The sequence below is a fragment of the Chrysemys picta genome, chromosome 3 (genome assembly GCF_011386835.1).
Source record: "Chrysemys picta bellii isolate R12L10 chromosome 3, ASM1138683v2, whole genome shotgun sequence".
Taxonomy (NCBI): Eukaryota; Metazoa; Chordata; order Testudines; family Emydidae; genus Chrysemys; species Chrysemys picta.
The window spans coordinates 11324501-11335698 of NC_088793.1; the positions used below are offsets into that span (position 1 = coordinate 11324501).

Sequence of the window (11198 nt, forward strand, 5' to 3'; positions counted from 1 at the left end):
AAAAACAACCCTTATTACACTAGGTGCAAGCCATAACATAATCAGAATCCGTAACCGTTCACTGCACCATTTTGCTGCTCCAGCCATAGTGAGTAGGCCCCCCCATCCCCTGGTCATAGGTGACCACAATTTTAATGAAGTTTATGGCAGGCTCATGGCGGGAGCAGAGGTTGCTAGTTGAAAAATGGCCCTTCCCCATAACACCATGGGAAGCTGTTTACGAATGGGATGGGGGTGAGGAGGGAATGTTTTCACTCCCAAATTGCGGAATCTCTTATGTGGGGCCCCAGTCCCCTATCAGCCACTTTAAACTACTTGCCGACCCATGTCGAGCACAGTAAAGGCACGTTAGTGGCAGTGTGGTTTGGTGATCTGGAATTTGGGGGGTGGGGTGGCGGGGTCTACATGCCCTTTTTTTTGCTTGTAAGAGCACTTTTTATGAGAACTTCCCCCATTTTCTCTAGGCGACCCTATGTGATATCACTCTCCTGAGAGTAACAGAGGTGGAAAGGAAGGAGATGCTGCAAGCATCTGGGTATAGACCTGGTCCTTATGCTTCTATGCTGTGTACCGCAATGATGCCAGCAGAATTAATCCAGGAGTTGCATGGGAAAGTGTCCTACCATGGTGGAAGAAATAAGACTGTCCTGCCCAGAAACATTCTGCAAAGGATTGCAGAGTACCTCCATTAAAGTTTCCTAGAGATATCCATGGAGGATTCCCGGGCTATCCCAGTCCACATAAACAGTCTTTTCTGGGGGCCATCCTCTGCGTAGCTGGAGTGGCCTCTTGTAAGCAGAGAACCACAGCACCTCACTTTTTCTTCACAGTAAACATGCAATACTACTGTGACCGGTTCGGTCACAGAGACCTGATGTGCTGGAACTACCTCTGAGACCATTTTCCCTGCCAGCTTGGGATTCTAGAACCCTGCCTTGTTGAGCCAGACACACTAGCCTGCTGCAAACACAGACCCAAGTCTGTTCCACGCCCCCAAAGCTGCAGGCTTTAAGTGAAAACACTCAGCGGGTCACTTATCTCAAGCACCCAGACACCCAGTTTCCAATGGGATCCAAACCCTAAATAAATCCATTTTACTCTGTATAAAGCGTATACAGGGTAAACTCATAAATTGTATGCCCTCTATAACACTGGTAGAGAGATATACACAGCTGTTTGCCCCCCCAGGTATTAATCACTTACTCTGGGTTTACTAATAAACAAAAGTGATTTTATTAAGTATAAAAAGTAGGATTTAAGTGGTTCCAAGTAATAACAGACAGACCAAAGTAACTTACCAAGCAAAATAAAACAAAACACGCAAGTCTAAGTCTAAACTGATTACAGGTAAATCTCACCCTCAGAAATGTTCCAATAAGCTTCTTTCACAGACTAGACTCCTTCCTAGTCTGGCCCAATCCTTTCCCCTGGTACAATCCTTGTTAGTTTCAGCTGGCATCTTAGGTGAAAAGCAGGGGCTTTCTCATGACTGGGACCCCCTTTGTTCTGTTCCATCCCCTTTTATATCTTTGGCACAAGGTGGCAATCTTTTGTCTCTCTGGGTTTCCACCCCTCCTTCTAAATGGAAAAGCACCAGGTTTAAGTTGGATTCCTCGCCCGGCCCACCTTCTCCTGATACTCTCTGTAGAGGGAGGAATCCCCAGGGTGAGCAGCTAGGCACCTCGATAGCCCCAAAACCTCCCGCCCCAGCTGCTCTATCACAGCATCCCTCTTCCGTCTGGCCCCCCGGGTGTAGTCACGGCTGAAGAGCCAGAAGCGGTCCTTCCCCACTTCCCACCACTGCTGCACCGAGGGAAAGGCATGCCTCTGCCTCCGCCAGGCCGGCCAGATGTCCCGGAAGGATGCCACAAAGCACACATCCTCACCCTGGGGATTCCTCCCTCTACAGAGAGTATCAGGAGAAGGTGGGCCGGGCAAGGCAGCTAAATAACCAGCAAAGAGACTGTAGGGCTGGCAGGTAACAAGCCATAAGGGGGAAGCTCCAGGTGGGGCAGTAACAAATTGGGGGGGGAGCAGCAACAGGGAAGGGGACATGCAAGAGGGGGGAGCAGTGAATGGTAAGGGGAAGAGGTGACTATGCGAAATGGTGGAGGAAGCAGCATACTGCAAGGGGGCCATGTGAGAGTGGGGGGATTGCAAACTGTGAGGTGGGGGTTGGTGGGAAGGGAGGAAGAGGAAGAGGAAGAGGAGGAGGCTCACCAGCCCCATACAAACTCGTGCATGAATGAGAGTCCCTGCTGCAGCCAGTCCCAGGGTAGGTGGGTGGTGGCTGGCAGGCGAGCGGGTAGCTGGTCTGCAGGAGCAGGAGGTGTGGATGGAAGGCGGGGAGAGCTCCACGCTGCACCTTCCCTGCAGCAAAGCAGGGCTAGCTCATCAGCAGCAACGAGAGCCGAGTCCTAGGGAGCGAGGTGGGGGGCAGCAGGGAGAGATTGAATCATCCCGTTGTTCCGAGAGCTGAATGTCACCCTGGCCAGTTGGGTTCCACCCCTGCGTCTGCCATTCACTTGCAGCAGAATTCCAGGCTAAGAGGGCTACCACCTCCAGAGCATCCCCTCTTGGCCAGGGGTGGCTCTGCAGCAGTTCTGCCTCGGTTTCCATCTGAGCACCCCATCCAGCTGTTGTGTAAGGAGTTAGGCGGCCTCTGAGTTCATCAACCAGATCAGGCCCTGCATGTGACTTAGTGGGGGAGAGCTTGAACATGTGACCTGGCTCACTGACATCTGCCTGAGTCGGCAGACAGCCTGAACTAATAGCTCTGAGAGGGGATAACTGCCCCATTCAGCTTCACAATGGCTAATTAACTCCAAATCCCCTTTCCCTGGGGGTTCCCAGCCAAAGCCACCGAGCAGAGGACTCTGTGGGGTGGCCTCACTGACACCACTGCTTTGTGGTTCTGCTTGGTGATGTCAGCCAGGGCCCCAACAGAAACACAAAGCTCAAGGGCAGGTTAAGAGCTGAACCCTCTACAACATGGAGAGGCTGGTCCTGCTAAAGCTGGATCTAGCTCCAAAATTCTGCCTCCCTCTGTTCACTAAGCCTGCCAGGTACCTCGTTTCAAAGGCAGAACCTTTGGGCCTGAGAATCAAGAGTGATCATGGAGACCCTCTGCTCTTACGCTGTATTCTTCATCCTGTGGATCCTGTGATGATGAGCCTGGTGCAATAAATCTGCACAGATCTTAGTACTCTCCACTGCAATAATGAAATGCTCCTTTTTGTCCTGTATGCGCACTGGGATGCCAGGGCATTTCATATGCCTTTCTCCTTCTGCTTTTCCTACAGCTGAATGTAGGAACATAAGAATGGCCCGACTGGGTTAGACCAAAGGTCCATCTAGTCCAGTATCCTGTCTTCTGACAGTGGCCAATGCCAAGTGCCCCGGAGGGAATGAACAGAACAGGTAATCATCAAGTGATCCATCCCCTGTCGCTCATTCCCAGCTTCTGGCAAACAGAGGCTAGGGACACCATCCCTTCCCATCCTGGCTAATAGCCATTGATGGACCTATCCTCCATGAATTTATCTAGTTCTTTTTTGAACCCTGTTATGGTCTTGGCCTTCACAACATCCTCCGGCGGAGTTCCACAGGTTGACTGTGCGTTGTGTGAAGAAATACTTCTTTTTATTTGTTTTAAACCTGCTGCCTATTCATTTCATTTGGTGACCCCTAGTTCTTGTGTTATGTATCTCAGAATAGCACCCTGGAACCCCCATATTCACCACTGTCATATAATTATGATACATTCTGTACAAAGTATGCCTTGTGAGGTATCATTTTAAAAGTCTTGATCTGTTGAACATTAATATCTGGTTGGATTGTATGTGCTGTCATTGTATGTGAGGTTATGAAATATAGTATATATATTACTGAAGTATGTTGTGAGGTTGGGAACACCCACAACCAGCCTTTCAGGTACAACAATAGAGTAGCCAGGTGTGCTGATGGCCCATTAAAGGGAATCCACTCTCCCAAACACCATCCCAGAAGCCTTCTCAGAGAGAGCACATAGACAATGGAGACTGCTCGACCAACGGGGACTTTCTGATCCCCACGTCTCAGCAAAGGTCTTTCCAGCAAACTGGAAGAAACTATAAAAGAGGGGAAGTGACATTATCATTTGGACTTTCTCTCCCCCTCCCCCACAACTCAACACCAGGAGGAACATCTGGAGGACAAAGACTTTGAACTGGGGGAGGGTAGTCCTGGGCTGGAAGTCAGTTCCAGCCTGTGTGTTGAGGATCTGTGACCTGTTTGTACCATCTGTCAGGGTGAGACACTACTTGATTCAAATCCTGTTTAGTTCGTAGAACTCAGACTGCAAATTTATTTTTATTTTTTAGGTAACCAACTTTGATCTCTACGCATGCTACTTATAATTACTTAAAATCGAACTCTCTGTAGTTAATAAATCTGTTGTCTATTTTACCTAAGACAGTGGGTTTTGGTTGAAGTGCTTGGGAAATCTCAGCCCAGTTTACAAAGGCTAGTGTGTGTCCTCTCCACATCAAGGAAGGGGAGGACTGGGTAATGAACTTACACAGGCCAGGCTTCTGACGTGTGCAAGATGGTGCAGTTCTGGGGTGCAAGGCTGGGGAACTAGGGGGGGGGGGGGGGGAATTGGCTGGAGCCTCACGATTGATGGTTCATGAGTAGCTGGGAGACCATTCATGTAACTCAGTTGGGTGTGTCCCTGCCTGTGGATGTCTGTGTAAGTGCAATGCCTGCCAGACGTTTGTGGCTTGACACAGCATCACAGTGTGAGAGGGAGCCCAGGTTGGTGGGACAGAGGGCACAGCGGTCCCACAATCCAAGTTGCACCCCATCACAAGCTCCTCCAATGGGCCAGTGTCATTTAAACCTTCCTTCGCTGAACACTGGCTGTTCTCATCTCCCTCTGGAATGCAAATGCTGCTAGGGACGTTGCTAAGAGCCAGAGAGCTGGCAGAAAACCATCTCACTTCAGACACAGAAATTTCAGCTGGGAGGTGAGGAGATCCACTTGTTTTGTGTCTCACGTTGTCCTGCAAGAGAATGGTGAGCCCAGGGGAAACCTCCAGCTTCTGCTTTATATTGAACTTCTTTCCCGCTGTGTCCCTGATGGACCTCGGCAGTGGAAGGGCGGTTCTCATACACTTATAAGGGCCAATGCAGCAGCCAAGATGTGTTAACATGTGGTGGAATTAGCAAGACTCTGTTTGAAGAGGGGGAAAGGCACTTCCATCTGAGGTGCTGAGCCTCTCACTTCAGCAGCCTCATCATTAGAATCAGCTGATGTGTTTTGTTTACTGCAATTTGTCTCATTCCCTCAGAGCCAGGCAGCCGGATGTGAAGGAGGGAGCATTCCCCCCTTGTGTCCGGCTGCTGAGGCCAAGGGAATGGTGCAAAGTTCACATGAAAAGCCTACCGGTGCCGCCAGAGGGCCAACAAACCATTGTTATCGACCATGTGACAGGGATGGAGCATTGTGAGCCAATCCACTGGGTCAGAGCGACACTCAAGTGTTTTAAGCAGTGAACAACCTGTACTTGGAGAGCTTTTAATTTATGCTCCTCTCCCACTGCACTGATCTCTATAAATCAAAGGGTTTCCTGCATCGCCCTCTGATCATTCTCAGTTAGGCTCAATCTCTCTTCGCTTCTCTCCTCTCCAGATTCACTGAGATCCCAGTTGACCTCCAGCCATGATGAGTTCACTTTTCACCTTCCCTTTGCTGTTCTTCTCTTGCTCTCCTTGGTTGCTGCAGGTAACATAGAAACTCGTATTTAGTGGTAAACAAGGGTGCTGTAGACGTTAGGAAGTTAAGATCGTGATGGGCTGAATTCTAGTTCCCAGGGACCATTAAGGGGCTGGTGCAGCCATGTGGCCAATCTCAGATCAATCAGACCGAACCAGATTATGAGAAGGGATCCCACCTGGAGAATTAAAATACTTGCATCTTGCTACCTTCTGTAATTAGATATTCCTTCATAGCTCCCCCTCAAAAATAGACAATTAGCGATTAACAATACATAGCTGTAGCTGTACAATTTCCCTGTGAGGTGGTATAAATTAGGACCACAGTGAAAGCTGCTAAAAAGGATCTTTTCTGTTTTTTTTAGGTTTTATTACTGTTATCAATCTATTTTTCAACCAAAAATTTGGAAATCTGAAATATTTCAAATGTTAAAGATTTGGGAGTTTTCCCCCTTTCTCCACTCATTTCCCTCCCTTTTTACCACTGAATGCAACAGAATGAAGCACGGCTAGGGGTTCCCACACATATTTTCACTTTTTTTTGCTTTTTGCCCCTCAGTAACTTTGTAAAATTCCCTGAGCTTTGGAAAAACTGTGAGAAGTTCTCACATGGCAGAATTCCAGAGAATCCTTGTTCCTTAGGCCACTTGGTAACGTCTTCAAAGTTAGAGAAGGAAGAGTGTGTGTGTGCAGATCCCCAAGCACTAGACTTCATTTATTTATTCTGGATGCCAAATTTCAGGGAAGATGTGGACAAACTGGAGAAAGTCCAGAGGAGAGCCGCAAAAATGATTAACGGTCTAGACAAGATGACCTATGAGAAAAGATTGAAAAAACTTGGTTTGTTTAGTCTAGAGAAGAGAAGACTGCGGTGTGGGACATAACACTTTTAAAGTACATAATACATTGTTAAAAGGAGGAGGGAGAAAAATTCTTCTCCTTAACCTCTGAGGATAGGACAAGATGCAATGGGATTAAATTAAGGGAAGTTTAAGTTGGACATGAGGAAAAACTTTCTATCAGGGTAGTTAAGCACTGGAATAAATTGCCTAGGGAAGTTGTGGAATCTCTGTCTTTGGAGGTTTTTAAGAGCAGGTTAGACAAACACCTTCTCAGGGATGGTCTAGATAATACCTAGTCCTACCTTGAGTGCAGGCAACTGGACTAGATAGTCTCTCCAGGTCCCTTCCAGTCCTACACTTCTATGATTCTATGATTTTATTGCATTCTGTGATAAAAAGGAAAAGCAAGGGAGAAATGTGGATGATCACTTAATGATTAGCTGTTCTGTTCATTCCCTCTGAAGCATCTGGCATTGGTCACTGTTGGAAGATGGGATACTGGGCTAAATGGGCCTTTGGTCTGATCCAGTATGTCCATTATTATGTTCTTAGAACAGAGAAAAAACTGAAAATCCAGAATTTTGAAATTTCAAAATGTTTAATATTGTTTCATGAAAAATTTCTAAAAAAAAAAATTAAAAATTGTTTCATTTTGAATCTAGTGACGCAGAAGTGTCTTTGAAATTACATAGTTGTTCATATTTGCATACAGAATGGAGAGCAGAGACAACTCCCCTAGCCTCATCTGCATGAAAAATGGGACTGGGATTAGCATACAGAATGAAGAACAGAGAACCGCACTGAACTCTGGGACCAGAAAAGCAGGGAAGCACTGCATCATGGGAATCTCTGCTCCAGATGTTAATGAACCTACGCCTGCCCACACCCAGCTCAGCAGTTATCAGACCAATTCTAGTAATGAATCCTTGATTGATATCCAAAATACTGAAGCAGCCTAGTTGCATTGTGAGCTCCCTGGAAGAAAACACCACCCATAGCCAAGAGTGATCAGCTCCTATTGTCTAGCCTAAAGAAAACCCTCGAGTCATAAGTTTACCCATAAACAAATCTAGTGTTCTCCCTTGAACCATTGTTGTTTCTCTACAAAAACCCCTACCTATGTTCAAGTAAGTGTTCTGATGCTTAGATCCGAACTATGCATCAGTTCCTCTGGGACTCCATCTTTTCCTGACTGATCGTGCTGCGGGCTCTGCCTGTCTCCAGCACTCCGGACCCTGAGCTACCACCATCACCTGGGAACCCCGACTCGTTCAAGCTTCAGGGAGCGGTGAGATCCCCTTCTTTCTCTCTCTCTGTTTTCCTTTCTACCTTAGGTATTAACCTTTAATAATGTATGTTATGTTGGTTTAGCCCTCCTTGTGTAGTTATCACTATTATTCAATAAATAACTTTTTATGGTCAAGCTGGTTGCTTCTCTCTCTCTTGCTGAATTTTACTTTTTTGTGTTTTTAGCTTCCCCCATTCACTCTACAGCAACACTTCTTTTACCTAAGCTAAAGATCCCAGCAGCGCCCAAAATACTGTGGGGTTTGCTCATCGAGTAGGTTACTGCCAGTACAATTGTGATGTGAGAGTGGGGATAGGGACGTGCTGAATCTGGGACACATAAGGGTGGTAGCTTGAAAGTGCTGCTTGACCCAGTCCATGGACCCCAGGGGCATATCAGGGGGGCGGGGGCAGCTTGAAAGTGCTGCTTCATCCAGCCCAGTGAGTCCAGGGACATATAAGGGGGTCAGCTTGACAGTGCTGATTGACCCTGTCCCCTCAGACTTGCTCTGTTAATGTATGTGTGAGTGTGGGTGTGTTCATCCAGTTCTGGGGTTGGAGGAACCCAGCCCTAGGGAACCTAGGTCCTGCAGGATAGCTCCATTGGGAGGGGACTAGCATAAGGGAGAAGTAGAACTCCATATGAAAACAGCCATCATGAAGAATCCCCTAGCTATCGTGCCAAGACTACCCCTGCTCCTGTTTTCCCTGCCAGCTCAGGACTCCAGCACCCTGTCTTGCTGAGCCAGACACTCCCGTCTGGCTCCAGACACAGACCCAGGGTGTGAATCACTTGTCCCAAAGCTGCAAGTTTACCTGAAAACAGCTCACAGTAGTGTGCTTGTCTCTAGCACTCAGATGCCCAACTCCCAATGGGGTCTAAACCCAGATAAATTCGTTTTACCCTGCATAAAGCTTATGCAGGGCAAACTCATAAATTGTTTGCCCTCTATATAACACTGATAGAGAGATATGCACAGTTGTTTGCTCCCCCAGGCATTAATACATACTCTGAGTAAATCTGAGTAAATTACTAAATAAAAAGTGATTTTATTAAATACAGACAGTAGGATTTAAGTGGTTCCAAGTAGTAACAGACAGAACAAAGTAAGTCCCCAAGCAAAATAAAATAAAATGCGCAAATCTATGCCTAATCAAACTGAATACAGATAATCTCACCCTCAGAGATGCTTCGGTAAGTTTTTTCTCAGACTGGACACCTTCCAGGCCTGGGCACAATTCTTTCCCCTGGTACAGCTCTTGTTGCAGCTCAGGTGATAGCTAGGGGATTCTTCATGATGGTTCCTCTCCCCACTTGTTCTCTTCCGCCCCTTTATATATCTTTTGCATAAGGCGGGAACCCTTTGTCCCTCTGGGTTTCCACCCCCCATCACTGGAAAAGCACCAGGTTAAAGATGGATTCCAGTTCAGGTGACATGATCACATGTCACTGCAAGACTTCATTACTCACTTGCCAGCACACACATATACAGGAAGACTCACAGGTAAATACAGCCATCTGCAGACAATGGGAGTCATCAAGATTCCAAACCATCCTTAATGGCCCACACTTTACATAATTACAATAGGCCCTCAGAGTTATGTTTTATATTTCTAGTTTTAGATACAAGAGTGGTACATTTCTACAAATAGGATGATCACACTCAGTAGATTATGAGTTTTGTAATGATACCTTACAAGAGACCTTTTGCATGAAGCATATCCCAGTTACATTATATTCACTTATATTTTTATAAAACCATATAGACTGCACAACGTCACAACCACCAATGGGTAAAGGCCCTCCTTGTTCATGTATCCCCATAAGAAAGGCCAGAGACCAGCTTGTTAGCAACGTACACACAGGTGCTGTGTGGCTTAAATGATACCATAATGTCTGCAATAAGTAGGGTTTAATCACTGTTAGCTGGCACGAGGGTGACCAGGCCTTGTCCAGATCTATGCTGACGGCTAAGGCCTTGTTATCATCACATCAGCTAACATGATACTTCACAACTACTGGGGCACACAGTAATGCTGTGTAATGTCGACAGGTCCTCAGAAGTCTCTCAGTGACACTTCCTGAGAGAGGAAGGTTGGTGCAGTGATTATGGTGCTGACTTGGGAAACCCAGTTGCAATCTTCAGCTCTGTTCCTTTGTCTCTTCAGGTGAAGGATGCCAAAATGGCTTTTTCTTTCTCCTTATATCTTTCTAAAGTTCATTGATCCTGGTGCATCTTTCCCCACTTGCTCTCCTGATGGCTTTGTTTACCATGCATGTAAGTGTACCTTCATCATCTCTGCCTGATGACCAGGCAAATACAGATTCCTTTGTCTATGACAGACTGTGCGTATGCATTGCTTGCCAAACACATTTTAAGGACATAATTCTAGCACATATTTATAACATTGTTCATACACCACACAGTGATTTTCAGGACAAGTGCGTTACCAGTTTGTATATGATATCTTACATGACAACTTTTAGATACACATTATGACAACAGTGTTAGATGGACTGAGTATGTGAGGCCCGACAAGAGTTGCTGACACAGTAGTGAACATCAATGGGCCTCACTATCACACTAAGCCCTGGTCTACACTGCAGAGTTAGGTCGATGGAAGGCAGCTGATGTCAACCTAACTATGTAAGTGTCTACACTAAAATTTTAGTTTCTGCTAACGTGACTCATCCACTCCACCAACTTAATAACTCCACCTCCACGAGAGGCGTAGAGTCAGTGTCAATGTAGTTAGATCAACGCACCGTCAGCACAGACACTGTTACTTACATTGACCGTTGCTGGCTTTCAGAAACCGTTCCACAATGCCTTACGCTGACAGTTCAATCATACAAGCGTGAGGACACACACCATCAACACAACGTGCAAAGTTTAGACACGCACAAGCAATTTAGTTACTGTGGCAGTTGTACACTAACATAAATTAGGTCGACTTAATTTTGTAGTGTAGACATGCCCTAAATTCTCTGAAAAATCAGATCATATGTGCTTCAAATTTGGTGCCAAAAGTTAGTGGACACTTTTGCCCTTAATCTCTTGCCTCAGTTCTCCGTCTGTAATACACTGGCAGCTGGCCTGTTCCCCAGCCTGAGCCCGAGTGTCTGCTGTGCACTTTTATAGCTTAGCAGCCAAAGAGCAGCAAGCCCTGGGCCAGTCATGGGTGTTTTAGTGCAGGCTTCACCAGCCCATGTTGCTGCGGTTTCCCTGCTGTTGTTATCTGAGCTGGATCAAAGCTCCATTTGAGACCCCAGGATGAGGCTCACCAACAGGCAGTACTTACAAGCCCCCATGC

At 46.6% G+C, this 11198-nt stretch overlaps 1 long non-coding RNA gene across 1 annotated transcript; it reads left to right on the forward strand.

Annotated features, from left to right (window-relative positions):
• Window positions 1-5665: 5665 nt before the first annotated feature.
• On the forward strand, window positions 5666-9454 carry LOC135982000 (uncharacterized). The gene is made up of 2 exons (XR_010599198.1): window positions 5666-5764; window positions 7309-9454. It is a non-coding gene; the product is annotated as an uncharacterized LOC135982000 (long non-coding RNA).
• Window positions 9455-11198: the final 1744 nt, after the last annotated feature.